This window comes from Nelumbo lutea, chromosome 2 (genome assembly GCF_056320005.1).
Source record: "Nelumbo lutea isolate HS-2025 chromosome 2, American lotus-T2T, whole genome shotgun sequence".
NCBI lineage: Eukaryota > Viridiplantae > Streptophyta > Magnoliopsida > Proteales > Nelumbonaceae > Nelumbo > Nelumbo lutea.
The window spans coordinates 102,789,847-102,806,685 of record NC_142685.1 but is presented as its reverse complement, the minus strand read 5'-3'; positions in this window follow the sequence as shown (position 1 = coordinate 102,806,685).

The following is a 16,839-nucleotide window of genomic DNA, read 5'->3' as shown; positions in this document are numbered from 1 at the left end:
TGACATAATGGTTTAACCTGCAAATCATAACATATAAATTGTTAGATGATGTAAAGTAAATGAGATATCAAATATAATTCTTAATGAAATCACTAAAGGAATGAATTAATCATTTATAGCAGTTTAAACACCCAAGGTACTTCTTTCCCTTCAATTCATCCACCCAATTGCCACCTATAAATTCCCTTCCATTCATCCACCCAATTACCATCTATTAAAATCCCCATCCACCTCCAACTTTCTGAGATTCAAAGAGACAAGCATTTGCTCTACTTAGATTAAGCTCACCTCTCCACAGTGGTTTCTAACTGCTCCCCATTTACAGGAACTAAAGTAGTTCATCTTTTTGGAAGTCTTATTCTCAGTGAATTCTTGCTTCAACACCTCCATTAATTCAAATTTGACCATAGCTGTAAATAGCAATGCATAGACTATATGTAAAAACTAAATATATGAGATGCAGGGTATATTACAAAAAGGAATTAACCATAGCTATGAGTTGCTTAGTCAAAGAGAAATGTCATGGAGGAGAGAGATAAAAAGTTAGACTTAGATGAATACATTGGACCAAATAATTTTATCTTATTTCTAAATTTTATGAATGAATATGCAAGGAGTTCCATTATATTCCTAATGCAAGGAAGGAAATCTATTTTAATTGAATCTGAAAATTGTGAGATATGACATACCTGTAGTATCAAGGACCTATCATATTCTACACAAAGGCCTTTCTCCTTGTTGCTGAACAAGGGAAAAAATTTTTAGTGTCTAAACATGATGTCACTCATGGTACTCTTTGATCATTATAATTCAGAAGAATTAAAATCTAAATATGAATAGAGTTCAGCACTTCAACTTACAAGTATTGTGTTGATGTAATGACTACTGAGAGAGACTGAGTGCAGCTTCTTGTGCTCCTTTTTTTTGTGGAGCAAAAAGGCAAAGCAGATTTTCCTCTTGAGTGTTGTATAAGAATGCCTTTATACCAATTCTCAGCATCAGATTATTTCCACATATTTTAAGATGAAAGTAGGAGAATGTAAAAATAGGTAAAAGAGGGGCGATTAGTTCTACGTTACAGTCAGATATGTGATCACTACTTACCAAAAATGAAGTTTTGAAGACGCTGAACAATGAACCTAGGGATCATCCAACCAAAATTTCAATTTTCCATCTATGACTATGAATCTATATGGTACTTGAAAGTAGAAATCAAAGATTTATTTTTGATAAATGAAAATAGGGTTTAAGAGGATCCAAAACATTGAATATAGAAAGAAAAACAAACCAACCTAAGGTAACCAAATACCTTTTCAAAACGGAAAGTCATTCTTTGCAAGAGCATAACCTGCAAGTTTAATTCACTTAGTAAATTAGACACAACATATGTCAATAAATAGAGCAAACCTAAGATGTTTGTATAGTACTGTCAATAAGAACTTCAAGAGGGAAAAAATAAAAAAAAAAGAAAGAAAATTAAAGGTAATTCCTTTTTAATTTTATCCTCATGATCATTCATTTAAATTTAAATTAGAGATGTGATAAATAGTTTTCAAAAGGCAACAAGGTTCAGTCGTTCAGGACAATCATTTGAAACCATCTAGTAACTATTCTATGTTTTCAAAAGGCCACTAGAATTTCCTATTAGTGGTAGCACTCAAGGAGAAACAGATGAAACTCTCCATGTCAAAGGCCATCCATGCATATTTGCTATGGGTGGCTCTGCTGCTGTAAGGGACTCTTCTGGAAAGCTTCTTCCAGCCACTGCATAGGTAATCTCTATCTTCCCTTAATTTTCTGAATAAGTTAGACATCTTATGTCTTTAGAGAATATCTTTCTACTAAGCTTTTATACAACTACTACAGTATATTATTTGCGCTAAGTTACTTCTCTGTGCTTTCTTTTAGCACTCATGCATTACTTTCTCTGCTACTTCTTCACCTGTCACATAAGAAAATTGAATTCTCTCTTCTCTATTACTTCCTCTGTTTCTCTATCCACCATTGTCTGGCCTTCACAGACTTGAAGATATTTCAAAATCATTGAGATGATAACCATAATAAATCCTACAATAAAGAGATAAAACCCATATCATTAAGTCCCTAGAAGTCTTCAAAGAGCAGACAAAGAGTTGAGTTAATATCTGAAACTGGTAATACCTAAAATTGCAATATAAATAATTAGGCGAGCAATGAAGGAGTGCACATTATAATATATAATATAGTAATAAATATAAGCAGCAAGGCATTCGAGAATTGGCTTGACCCACACGAGAATTAACACTTGATACACGTCTAGCATCAAGGCCAATTAGGCTGCAAACTACACTAGCATTTGGCATGTTTGAATGGAAAGCTTCTGTACTACAAATAAATGAGAATGCTACTAGATTCCTGGTTTAAAATAGTATAATTAAAACAGGAAAGAAAACTGAGTAGAGAACCTAACTACGAATGCAGGTAATACGAACAGCTAAGAACATACCCAAGATACCAGAACATCTTCTCCGGGAAGCCTTTTCATGTCAACTGGAACTCTGCCTATGAGAAACTCCAATAGCAAAACTCCATAACTGTATACATGGAAAACATGTAAACAAAACAACCAAAAACAACACAAGAAAATGAAGTTAGCTGACACAGCAAGTGCTCAGGGGGATTTGGATTCCTTTTACCTTTTTTATTACATACAAGCATGAAAACAAATCTCAAGGCTCAGTTTGGAAAGAATACAAATACAAATATGTACAATGCAAATACATATAAAATAATACAAATTATAAGGTTTTGTACTCTACAAATTTGTATTTGTACTCCTTCCAAACTAAGCCCAAAGAGCATAAAGCAAATGTAATTGAAGTTCAATCACTTAGAATTCTATCTGGACAAGAAACATCAGCAATTGCAAATGAATCTAACCTGGTTTTGGTTACAGGTACAATAATTAAGTCTAGCTAGAAGCCTAATCCTATCTTTCATGGTCCCAGGTGACACCAAAGCTGCAAAGTCTTCTATAATAATCCACTTAGAAGAACTACTGGAAATGAGTCCAGACCTCATTGATGGGAAATTGCTCATCTAATGATACTGATCATTGCAGGGGAGGTACTTGCTGCATTATATAAAACTAAAACAATTCATAAAGCTATAACATAGTAATAACATAAGACATTATACATATGATGCAAATTATCAACAATCAGTTCGGTCAATGACAGAGTTAGTCTTAGGCATTGACTGCTTTTGTGATCATTTACAGTCAAAAGGCTTAAGCTGGACCAAGGCAGCATATGGTGGGCTATTTATTTCTTTCCTTTCTTCTTGAGGTCTGTTCCACTATTATCTCCACATTTAATCTTTAATAGAATAGAGTTTTCATTGTTATCAATCAACCAAAATAAATAGATAAATAAATAATTGTTAACCAAATTTTAAAGTAATACCATCCCTCATCCAGTAGACCAGTGTGGCTGCAAGTTGAGAGAACGGACACAAATGCAATGTGACCCAGGGTAAGGCCAGAGTATTGCATTTTTGTGAACAGAGCTACCGCATCCCAGCCTTGTCCATGCATGCCATAAGCTGAAATCATACTAGTCCAAGACACAACATCACTTCCCTTGCATCTTGTAAACACCCACATTTAGCATACATGTCAACTAATGTGTTCTCTAGGAAAAGATTTGGAGTGGTCTCTTCCTAACAACATAATCATGAATCCTTGTCCCTAGCCCTAGAGCATAGAGATCCCCACATGCGGGAAGAGCACTAGCAATAGTAACTGCATCAGGTTCCATTCCACTTCTTTCCATCTATGAAAAGAGCTCCACAGCTTCTGTAAGTATAGAATCGTTCATATAAATAGATATCATCACATAAAGTAAGAAACAATTTCAAAAAAACAAAAAAAGTAACAAGCTTGTCTAGAATCTAGATGCGACTGATACCTACTTCCATAAAATGCAACAGCCCATTGCCACAACCCTTAGAAGCATTTTTTTCCTGAATTCATTTTATTCAAGTTGACACTCAAACTACCAATATGAAGGAATAAAAAATAAATGAATTTGTTTTTGTTCAAACTGAAATTTGAATGCTGGACTTATGTGACGGAATTATGATATGAATAAACATAGAACACATATCATCACTGAGGTTCATCTTAACATTTACATATTTTAAGTGAGAACAAACTTTTAACCCGTACTTAGCATTGATTGTCACACTCTGCTAACTAACATCTTAGTGATCTATAATGCGAAACAAAATACAAAGTGATGGTGCGCGATCTAGATACTCCTAACTGGAAAACAATCTAAACTCTAGTTGCACAGCGAGCTGGACCAAGATGCAAAATAGTAGATCAGAGAACCCGGGGTGGCTAACCCGGCGAGGTCGCTCCGATGCTTAAGTCAATACTATAATGTGGATGCAAACTGAATACTTTGAATGCTTGAATGCTAGTGAGTAAATAATCACGCGTACCTTTGCCTTGGGGTTTCATGTCCTTATATAATGGAGTAGTCGTGGGCCTTACGAAAGAGCTTCGGGATCTCTGAGTTGTGCGGATAAGATCTGTTCTGTTTTTGAAGGAGAGCAATGTGTTGATAAGGTTTATCGTTTACCTCCGGTTTAGGTGGAGCTAGGATGAGTCTCGTTGTGATCCCAAGAAATTCAGGGTCCGTTGGAGAGGCCTTTGGAGTTGATTACGTGGCATTTCGGCTCTTTAACTCTGAACTGGTACTTCGGTTCTTTAGTCCTGAACTGGATTGGGTGTCGAGGTGTCTCTACGTCGAGGTGGTTTTTGGAACGAGGTGGCTGAATATCCGAGCTCCAAATGTTGCGAGCTAGGTTCGTTTGGCTGAGTTGTCACCCGTCGAGCAGATCGGTCTACGTGTCCCCTTCTTACTAGGTCGTGCCAAATCACCATTCATCAATTGCCCCTCACTCCTCGTGCCAGGGGTCCTGACCCGGTACTAGGAGTTCATGACGAGTCCAGGTGGATTCGGCGCGAAGTCTAGGCGACTTGGAGTGCGAACCACTGGTCGGACCTGTTCAATCATCTGGCTCAACTACGAAATGACCTAGATCGCGTCTCGGTCACACGCGGACGTCACATTGTTTATAAATTTCGTGGACGCCAAAGGGCGTGCTCAATCGATTTCGTCCTCGGGTAGCATGCAACTGGTTTTCATGGGAGTCATCGAATCACACAGATCCCAACCATTGATTGACGGATGTGGTGGACTATAAATAGGGGGCCAGAGGGCCCATTACCCTCGCCATAAATCGTGTAACTGAGCTCTCCTGAGATCGCGTCGGAGTCCTTCAGCTCCACATTCTTTCCCTTGTGGTCGAGGTCGTTATCGTCTTCTTTGGTGAGTTCGTTTTCTTTCACTAGTTGTTCCCTTTTCCTTTTCCAATTCAATATGTCTAGTGCTAGCATAGATAGGTTACTTAGTGACTCTAGTGAGCCTGGGGGTGCCGAGGTGCGGTCCTCAACTCCCGTCAGTGAGGCCAACTCTTCGCTAGAGAGCTCCTCTTTAAACCTTTTAGGAGAAATGCCTTTACCTGACATCGGGCCATCTCGGCTTGAGGAACCTGAACCTCAGGTAGAGCAGCCGACCTCCAGATAGGAAGTCTCGTCTTCTACTCGAGGTCGGGATCCGGACAACTTCGGCCCTTCCACGATGACCTTGGACAGGTTGTTGTCCTTGATAGCTCATTACCGTCTCGTCGACACTCTTGTTTTTAGCATTCCTTTGGGTCAATACCCTTGGGGGTTCACAATCATTACGAACTCGCAGTTTTTGAGGAGCAGCTCGTAGCTAGGCTGCGCTTCCCGCTCCACCCCTCCCTCATAGAAATCATTAAGTTCTTTAACGTTACTATTGATCAGCTACACCCGAACTCTATCCGTACCATTGTTTGGTACGATCTCACTTTTCCATGAGTATAACCGACCTCTTACCTTAGACATCTTTAGCTCGACTTGTTCCATTAAGAAGAACTCTTCTAACCTGCACGGGGACACTCGACAGAGCTACTATATCTCACCTCACCCCGAGTTCAAGGTCTTGTTGGGTAACTTGAACAAGGTATCGACCTGGAAGAGGAGGTACTTCTTTGTTCGGAACCCTGAAGGATGGCCATTCCCGACTCACTGGTGAGTGGCCATTAAGGACCCTTGGGTGAGGATGGATGCAGAGACTAGGGCGGTCATTCACTCTTGGAGGGACATCGGTCTTGAGATGGAAGATTAATTGGCCGAGGAGAAGCTTGTACGAGCTGGGCTGAGTCCTCTTGGTAGGCCTCCACCTTGGCACACACATTACTTCTCCTTTTTCCTTTTCGCACTTACTTCAGTTTGCAGCTAACTTTTATTCTTCTCTCTTGTAGAAGCTATGACGGGTGTTGACACCACTAACCTTTTGAGGAGTGTTCAGAAGGGAAAGAAGAGAAAGGCCTCGAAGAGGTCCCATCGAGAGGAGGCCACCTCTTTGGTTCCTGCCGATCCCGAGGTCGTAGCGCCAGAGCCACCCTCTACCGATCTCCCAGGGGAGGAGGTTCGCCCCCAGCCTCCGGTTGTTGACTTGGATGAGGATTAGGATGAGGGGACCCCACCTCGCGAGCTTGAAGGTACTTTGGTGCCTGATCCTCAGCCCCCCTCAACAAAGGAGAGCATAATGACTCCAAGGCTTGGGCTCCTTGAGAGCAAAGATGTCGTGTTTCCTACAGAGGTCGCGGAGTGGGTTGACATGCCAACAAGTCAACTCGGAGGGAGGGCAGCCTCCTACTGTATGGTGGTAAGTAACCTACCCCTTCATTTACTTTCTTATTCTTCTGTCAATGACACTTATGCTTGCTTTCTATTTTTTAGGTGAACTCCTCCATCCACTCACTCGTTTACCAATCTGAGATCCACTTGAAGCAAGCTCAGGAGGCCGAAGAGAACGCTCGAAAGCTTTACCACGAGCTGGATTTAGCTCGGGATGAAGTTGTTAGAGCCAAGAATGGAGTTCAGAGCCAGGAGGAGCTGATCCTAGTGCTAACGGAGGAGAAGAAGAAGCTCAAGGGGGGAAAGGAAGCTCTCCTTCGGGAGAATGAAAACCTTGAGGTGATGATCAAGGAGCACACCAAAATCTTCGACATTGCCATTTAGGAGGCGAGGATTCAAGAAAGAGATCGTGCCATCAAGGAGTTCAAGGAGTCCTCTAAGTTTCATGACCTCTAGGTTGAGTATGACTCTGGTTCGTACCAATCGGGCTTCAAGCTCTGCAAGTGGTTGATACGGCAGAAGTTCCCCGAGCTCGATTTCGGATCTATCTCCATGTCCATTGTTACTTCTGAGATGGCGAAGGAGGTTGACGAGGAACCTAACTCCTCCGAGGGAGAAAGCGATGACGAACTTCTTGAGGCGAGACCGTTAGGGGAGGCAGGTCGAGATGACGTGGAGGACCACATGGAGACCGACCTACCTGCTGGAGGGAATTCTGGCAGATCTAATGTTTAAACATGCCTCTTTTCTTGGACCCCCCCCCCGATATAGTGTATGTCCCAGGCCTCTGAGCCCGGTTATAGTAAGCATGTACTCGGAACCTTTATGTTAATGAAATATAATGATTCAAAAAATATTGTGCAAAATTTTTCTAAGTGTTGGTTATCCTGAAGTGCCAAACTAACGAGCTGGACTCCAGGTGGGATTAACCTTACTTTTTCTAAGTGTTGATTATCTCGAAGTGCCAGACCAACGAGTTGGACTCCAGGTGGGATTAACCTTATGTTGTTGTATGCCGAGGTGGATAGACACTGTAGAGTATGCACCTGACCTATCTATGCATGGGCTACTTAGAGGCAATTGGTTATCTCGAAGTACCAGACTAGTGAGCTAGACTCCAGGTATGAACAATCCTTGTGTTTGTTGTACGTTGAGGTGGATAGACACTATAGGGTATATACCCGACCTGTCTATGCATGGGCTACATACTTGCCCAAGCCGAGGAGGCGATTGGGGATCGTTGCGCCTATGCCGAGGAGGCGATTAGGACTTATCTTCCTATGCCGAAGAGGCGACTAGGACTTGTATATCTATGCCGAAGAGGTAATTAGGACTTGTCTGCCTATGCCGGAGAGGTGACTAGGACTTATTGTAGTGCCGAGGCCTTTTGTCAGCTCGGCGCCATAGCCCTTAGGCTTCTATGAGTGACTCACAGTCCTCTCTCTAGTCGATCGTCTTTTTTGACCAGTTCGGTGGTCACATAGACTTAGAGAAATTTTGCCTTGGAGTCACGGGCTCATAAGTGTACCTTATTAGGTTATCGATATTCCATGTTTGGGGTACTTGCTTCCCTTCCAATGTCTCGAGCTCATATGTGCCTTCCCCGAATACCCACTTTACACGGTACGGACCTTCCCAATTCCGTCTGAGCTTACCTACGCCAGGCTCAGGTACCATAACTTTCCGAAGAACCAGGTCACCGACACGGAACTGTCATTTTTTGACCCGGGTGTTATAGCACCGAGCTACTCTCTGCTGGTAGGCTGCGATCCGAATGTAGGCCAGGTCTAGCACCTCCTCTACCAGGTCCAGGTTGGTACGGAGCTCGTCATCGTTTGTTTCCTCATCATAAGCCTCCAATCGTAATGTGGGCACCTCGACCTCTACCGGGATCACCACCTCTGTGCTATACGTGAGGTTGTTGGGGGTCTCACCCGTCGCAGTCTTGATAGTAGTTCGGTAGGCCCAAAGGACACTAGGCAGTTCATCTACCCACAATCCCTTCGTTCGAGTCCGAGAAGTATTGCCCTGTTAGTTACTTCTGCTTGTCCATTCGCTTCGGGGTGTGCCACCGAGGTAAGGTTTTGCTGAATTCCCATCTCGGCACACCATTTTTGAAACTTAACATCTTTGAACTACTTCCCATTTCGGATATCAACACCCGAGGTAGTCTAAAGCGGCATACTATGCTTTTTTAGAAAAGTTTTGTATGTTACGGGCTATGATCGTTACCAGGGGTTCAGCTTCCACCCACTTCGTAAAATAATCTACTGTTGCAACCAAGAACCTCATCTGCCCTGTTGCTGGTGGGAAAGGACCAAGGATGTCAATTCCCCACTGCGCAAAGGGCCACAGGCTGGTGAGGTATTTCAAATCCGCAGCAGGTTGCTGGTGGATGTTGGCATGCCTCTAACATTTGTCACACTTTTTGACGAGCTCGAATGCATCTGCCTTCATTGTGGGCCAATAATAGCCTTGCCTTAACACTTTCTGTGCTAGGGCTCTGCCCCCTTAGTGTCCACCGCACAAGCCTTCATGGGTGTCACGAAGTACATGCTCAACTTCTGAGGGTCGCAAGCGGCGCAGGTAAGGGAGCGTGAAGGATCTTCTGTACAACTGTCCATCTATGAGGACGTACTTGGATGACTGGCGCTCTACCCTCTGAGCCGCATTGCGTTCTGCAAGTAGGGTCCCGTGGAGCAAATAATCTGTGAGTGGGTCGATCCAGCTCGGTTCCACTTGTGACATGAGAGCGACTTCTTCTGCCCCTCGAGAATGTTGGGCCGAGGTAAGTCTTCTATGTACATAGTTCGCATAGTGTTGCTGCTTGTGCTAGCTAGGCGTGACAAGGCATCGGCCTCTGCGTTCTCGGACCTTGGAATTTTCTTGATAAAGCAGGAGGTGAAGCTACATAGGATCTATCTGACTTTGGCCAAGTAAGCTGCCATAATTGGGTCACGGGCTTCGTACTCACCAGTGACTTGGTTGACCACTAGTTGTGAGTGGCTACATACGATGAGGTGCTTTGCTTTCATTTCCCTTGCTAAGGTTAGCCCGGCGATCAGTGCTTCATATTCTGCCTCATTGTTCGATGCCTCGAATATGAACCAAAGAGCATACTTCAGCTTCACCTCACTTGGTTCGTACAATATCAGTCCTACACCACTTCCCTGCTGATTGGACGAGCCGTCAACGTGGAGGATCTATGGCTCTTCGTCCCAGGTCGGTTCCACTCTGATTGGGGCTGGCGCCGCACTGGTTGATGCTTTCGTCGTGTGAGCGAGCTCGATCAACTCGGGGGTCACTGCGCCGAAAGTGCACTCTATTACAAAGTCCACCAAGACCTGGGCTTTGATTGCTAGTCGTGGCTCATATCGGATATCGTATTTGCTCAGCTCAATGGACCACTTCGTTAATCTTCCAGACACCTCGGGCTTGAGCAAAATCTGCCTCAGGGGTTTGTTGGTGAGAACAACGATAGTTTGGGCCTGGAAGTACGAGCGAAGTTTCCAGGCTGCTATGATCAGCGCGTATGCTAGTTTCTCAATCTCTGGATATCTAGTTTCTGCATCTTACAAAATTTTACTAACATAGTAGATGGGTCATTGAGCCCGATCTACTTCTTTGATCAGTACCGAAATAACCACTTCATCGCTCGTAGAGAGGTATAGTTTTAACACGTCCCCTTCTTCGGGTTGAGTTAAAACTTGGGTGATACTTAAGTACCTTTTCAGCTCGTCAAAAGTGAGCTGACACTCTTCAGTCCATTTGAAGTTCTTGCTCTTTTTTATAGTTTTAAAAAAGGGTAGGCACCAATCTGCCGATTTAGACATGAAGCGGATCAGGGCAGCTATCCGGCCAGTTAGCCTTTGGACTCTTTTATTTTCTGGGGTGGTCTCATATCTAGGATCACTTTTATTTTGCTTGGGTTGGCCTCGATGCCACATCGATTGATTATATAGCCTAGGAATTCATCCGAAGTGACTCCGACGACGCATTTATTCGAATTTAATTTCATGTTATATTTTCGTAAAATTTGAAAAACATCTTTTAAATCATTCAACAAAGAATTTGAAAACGGGGTCTTCACGACCATGTCATCAACATAACATTCTACTTTATTGTCGATTAGCGGCTCAAAAAATTTATTTACAAAGCGTTGGAATGTTGCCCCAACATTTTTCAATTCAAAGGGAATGACCTTGTAACAATATAACCCGAGCTCAGTTATGAAAGCGGTTTTGTCTTCGTCAGCGGGATCCATCCTAATCTGGTTGTAACCAAAATAGGCATCCAGGAAGCTCAGCAACTCATGCCCTGAGGTCGCGTCCACTAGGCGGTCGATCTTGGGCAGCAGGAAGCAGTCTTTCGGGTAGGCTCTATTCAAGTCGGTGTAGTCGACGCACATGTGCCATTTGCCATTGGCCTTTTTCACCAGAATTGGGTTGGCCACCCAGCTCAAGTAATGGACTTCCCTAATAAAGTTTTTCGCGAGGAGCTTCCCAACCTCTTCATCAACTACCCTCCAACGTTCCGGGCGAGGTTGCATTTATTTTGTCTTACTGGCCTAACTAAATTATTGATATTAAGTTTGTGAGTTATAATTTTTGGATCAATCCTGGGCATCTCTACCGTAGACCAAGCAAAAATATCAAAATTTTTTAAGTAAGAAACTTACTAGCTGGGTTCGGAGTGGTTCGTTGATTGAGGCACTGATCTGAAGAGTTTTGGCTGGTTTGACGATAGAGACTGGTATGTGGCTCACTTCTTCTTTCAGGGCAGCTCACTCGTTGGTACACTCCACCGGTTGCTCGAGCTCGACGTCCTCTGCCAATTTTGCTTATCCTTTTAAGGCAACCACGTGTCACTTGTAGGATTCGAGCTGGTCACCTCGTACGACTCCCACTCCGTAATCAGTTGGGAATTTCATTGCTAAGTAGTAAGTGGACACTATCGCACATAAAACATGTGTGATAGGCAGACCTACTATTGCATTGTAGGGGGAGGAAGTCGTGACTACCAAGAACGTATGCTCAAATTGCACAATGTTTGGCCACGTGTTGGCTTCCATAGGTACTGTGATTCGACCAAGAGGTCTAACCTCCTCGCCGCTGAACCCTATCAAAGGCGTAACTGTAACTATAATTTGTCAAAGGTCTCCTTGAAGAGTATGCCTGCTGAGCTGCCTGAGTCCACCAAGATGCGTTTCACCTCGAAGTCGTTAATCCTTAGCTTCACCACTAAAGCATCATCGTGCGGGTATTGGATCTTGAGCGCATCATCCTTAGTGAAGTAGATCGGTTCGTCGAACCGAGGTTGTTTTGGCAAGTTTTCACCTTCGTTCTCCAATTCACGGACCGAGGTCGTCCCAGCTGCCGATGTACATCCGGAAATGATGGACCCGTCAGTGATCATGTTAATCACCCCGTGGACTGGTCTTTCCTTTGGAAACTGTCACGGTGGTTGCTCATTCTTCCTATTGACCTCGGGGTCATTCCTCCTTTTGTCTCCCTGTCGATCTGCCTGTCGGTCTGCTTGCCCCCTCTCTTCTCACAATATGTAATTCTTCAGGTACCCATGGTGGATAAGTTCATTGATCTCGTTGCGGAGATTCCTGCAATTCTCCGTGTTGTGTCCATGATCTCGGTGGAAATAGTAGTAGACATTTGGGTTTCTTGTTGTCGGGTCTCCCCTTAACCTGGGAGGCCATTTGACGAAGGAGGAATCCTTAATAGCCATTAAGATCTCTCCTCGCTTAGCATTCAAAGGTGTATAGCTCGTTCTCTCCACGGGTGGGGTCCTGGAGCGCCAACCTGGCTTGTGGGTGCGCGAGGGGGACTGACTTCTTGAGTTGCTTCTTCCCCTTTTTGGGGACTTCCTTTTCTTTCTTTTCTGCCCACCATTGCTCATCCCTTCATTCTTTCTCTTCCTCTTTTCTGGTGGTGGATTGTCAATCTTTTGGTTGATCTCCTCCTTGGTACCAATGAACTGATCTGCCAAATTGAGGAACTCGGTGATATCTTTTGGTTTGTTAGCTACCACGTACAACTTGAACTCTTTATGGGTGATTCCTTTCTTTGCCGCAGTGAGTCGCATTGTTGGATCGAGGTCCGATATCTACAAGCAAGTATCATTGAAGCGCTTTATATAGCTTCTGATTGATTCTCCTTCCCTCTGAACCACGTTCTTGAGACTTCGGGCACTTCTTGCTGGTAATGAAGTGCGTAGTAAACAGGTCGAAAAATTGGGACCAACTTTTAATGGAGCCCGGCGCGAGGTTCCAATACCAAGTTTGCACTGCCCCCCTAAACGTAGTGGAGAAGGCCACACACATGCAGAACTCGTCAGCCCTAGATAGGTGCATCTGAGGCTGGAAGGAATCCACATGATCGTTGGGATCAAACAACCCGTCATACTTGTCTAACGGGGGCACCTTGAAATCTTTCGGCATCGGAGTTGCTAGGAGCTCGGGAGACAGAGGACATGACCGACAAAGTAATGGAGGCGTAATCTTCATTGCCACCGAGCTCACTTCTTCCTTTTCTTTGGCTTGCTCTGCTTGCTGGTTTGGCTTCGCTGGCGGACTATTTCTAGCCGAGGAGTGGCGTGTCTTGCGACGTCACCGTTGTTGCTTCTTCACCGGCTTGGCGTTGGTACTGTTGATTTCAGTATGATCTGGTATTTTGGCATCACTACGGACATTATCGCGAGGTGGATCCTGGTTCCTTCTTGCCGGGTTCTCTTGGTTGTGGGGTTCGCACCAACTATCGTGAGGGACGGAGGGGTCCTGCCTCGAGTTCACACCTTGAACTCCGGGCTGGTTGTTATCTCCTCACGAACCATTATTTTCCTACTGGGAGTGTCGAGCTGGATTGGCCCTATTGAGCTGACTATCCCCGGGACTGTTTCTAAAATTTCCTTGTGAGACTACAGGGGTGTGTTGACCCCTAGGAGGAACCGGCACCTACGAGGTCCCCTCACCCCGATGGGGGGATCGGGTGATGTTTTGGCTAGTTCCATGCCGATTCGGGTTCTATTCCTGACGCAACCCTGGGTGTCGGGGTGGAATTGGGTACTAGTTCGGCTGCAGTGGTGGGAACTATTGGTATAGATAGTACTGCTGATACTACTGGAACTGTTGGACCTGCTGTATTTGGATCTGTATTGTCCAGACGCATTGAATGAGGTCATGGAATTGGGAGTGCTCGATTCTAGGAGGGACCACAGATGGCTCGGAGAAAGTTGCGCCCACTAGGGGAAGTAGGACGCTCACTTGCGTAGTGCCCTGCGGTACAGACAGTGATGGGACTCTTGAAGATGTAAGAGGAATAGTAAACTGGCCAATGCATACCGTAGGACCTTGGGGGAAGGTTGATTACTAATCTTGCCCCTCGGTGACGTTCATCTCAATGCTTTTTCCAGTGTTGCTGGAAGAATCCATTGGGATAAATTGAAAAATAAAACTGCAACTAAAATTGGGATGTCATTTTGATCGTTTCCCACAGATGGTGCCAATTGATGGTGCGCGATCTAGATACTCCTAGCTGGAAGATGATCCGAACTCCAGTTGGGCGGCGAGCTGGACCAAGCTGCAAAATAGTAGATCCGAGAACCCAGGGTGGTTAACCCGGCGAGGTCGCTCCGATGCTTAAGTCAGTACTATACTGTAATTGATGGTGTGCGATCTAGATACTCGTAGTTGGAAGACGATCTGAAGTCCAGTTGCACGGTGATCTGGACCAAACTGCAAAATAGTAGATCAGAGAAGCCGGGATGGCTAACCCGGTGAGGTCACTTCGATGCTTAAGTCAGTACTATACTGTGGATGCGAGCTAAATACTTGAGTGCTTGAATGCTAGTGAGTAAATAATCACGCATGCCTTTGCCTTGGGGTTTCATGTCCTTATATAATGGAGTAGTCGTGGGCCTTATGAAAGAGATTTGGGATCTCTGGGCTGCGCGGATAAGATCTGTTCCATTTTTGAAGGAGAGGAATGTGTTGATAAGGTTTATGGTTTACCTCCGATTCAGGCGGAGCTAGGATGAGTCTCGTCGTGATCCTGAGAAATTCGGGGTCCGTTGGGGAGGCCTTTGGAGTCGATTACATGACGTTTCGGCTCTTTAGCTCCGAACTGGTACTTCGGTTCTTTAGTCCCAAACTGGATTGGGTGTCGAGGTATCTCTACGCCGAGATAATTTTTGGGCTGAGGTGACTGAATACCCGAGCTCCGAATATTGCGAGCTAGATTCGTTTGGCTGAATTGTCACCCCTCGAGCAGATCACGTCTACGTGTCCCCTTCTTACTAGGTCGTGCCAAATCACCCTATTTCAAAAATTAAATTTCAAAAATAACTCCAATGTAATAAATCAAATTTCAAAAATTAAAAAAAAAAAAGTTCAGAAGTGAACCTTTGACATAACCATGTTCCAAAAACCCTTTTTGTACCACCGTGGAGGGTGTGAATCAAACAACAATGTCAATATTCACCTGCATAGCACCTTTGAACACAACTTCAAAAATAACTCCAGTGTACTAATGAAGACCTCTTGCAAACTTGAGTCTAAAACCACTTTTTCTATACACTATTCGATTTTTCTAGTACTTTAAATAGAATCTCTAACCCATTCAATGCTAGAACAGATCCACTATTGTTTCGAAACTCGCTGCCATCTTGTTTCAGTTCAGACAATATTTCCAATGGGAATGCCTTTTCTTCACAAAAGTGTTCTTTCTGTTGTTTCAATAGTTAATCCTTTCTCCTCAACCTGCATACATGATAAGTCAATGTTTAACATGGAAGTACCAGACAAATAAACGATGGAAAATAACAAGAAAACCATATGAACAAAACTAAAAACACAAAGTATCTATCGTAAGGCATCCACGAAAAAAATTAATTAGTTCACAATCCTAGGCACGTAGAATGACAAGTATGCAAGTCAGAGAAGATAAGAGTTGATGAGATAATACCTTTCATCTTAATAGACAAAGCCCTCTTGGTCAATTGAAGAAATTTTTAGGAAGAAAAGAAGAACTATTAATGATGAAGGTTGATTTGGCCCAACCTAGTAAAGAGGGGACACGTGGACACGACCTGACCAAGAGATGACAACTCAACTTAACGTAACCAGTCCGTAGCAGATCGAGCTTGGGTACCCAACCACCCCGAGCTAAAATGACCTCGGGACAAGCTCACCTCGAGACGAGATCGACTCGGTACCAGATCACAATAAGAACACCTCGATGCCAAGGCACTTTGGCATTCAACCCAGTTCGGGACTTAAAGACGTTAGTTCGGGGATACCGACACGCCACTACGTGGTGATCCCAAAAACCCCTCCAATGGATCCCGGGTCTCACGAGATCACACCGTGTAACAGCTAGCATTATCTCCACGCCCGATTAGGGCAGAATTGATGAACCTTATTGGTTGGCAACATTATCTTCCAACTTACACGGAAATGGATCCTATCATAACGATGATCCCGAAACCGATCTGTAAAACCCGCGAGGACTTTATTATATAAAGGCTCCACCCCTGGTGGTTCAAGGTACGCGTTATTTATATGCTCTCTAGCTCTCTGCATTCTTAAGCCATTTTTAGCTCGCAACCAGTATACTGAGTTAAACATCGAAGCGACCTCGCCGGGCTAGCAACCCTGGGTTCTCTGATCCTCTTGCAGATCATTTGTTCGTCGTCCGCCTGGAAGCCAGATCACCTCCAGCAAAGAGCAGCTAGATCGCGCAATATCATTACCATGATAATTGAGCAGCAAGATGAGATAACCAAGAGAGGTCAGTTTGAATAAAGATGAAGGGAAGCCTCATTCGAAGATTCCGCTCTCTATTTTTCTCGTTTGATCCCAGAAAAATCCCACCGATCAAAAGGCTTAGTGGAGGACTCTTCTTCTTCCCCATCTTCTCGGAGGAGGACTCTGTTTGCTTTCATCACAAAAATCCCACGAAGCGGCAACTTTGAAGATTTTGCAGAGGTTTTTGTGGGTTGGGTTTTGTCAATTTGTCGACCAGAATATAATGAGGTTTTGTACCAGTTCAGAT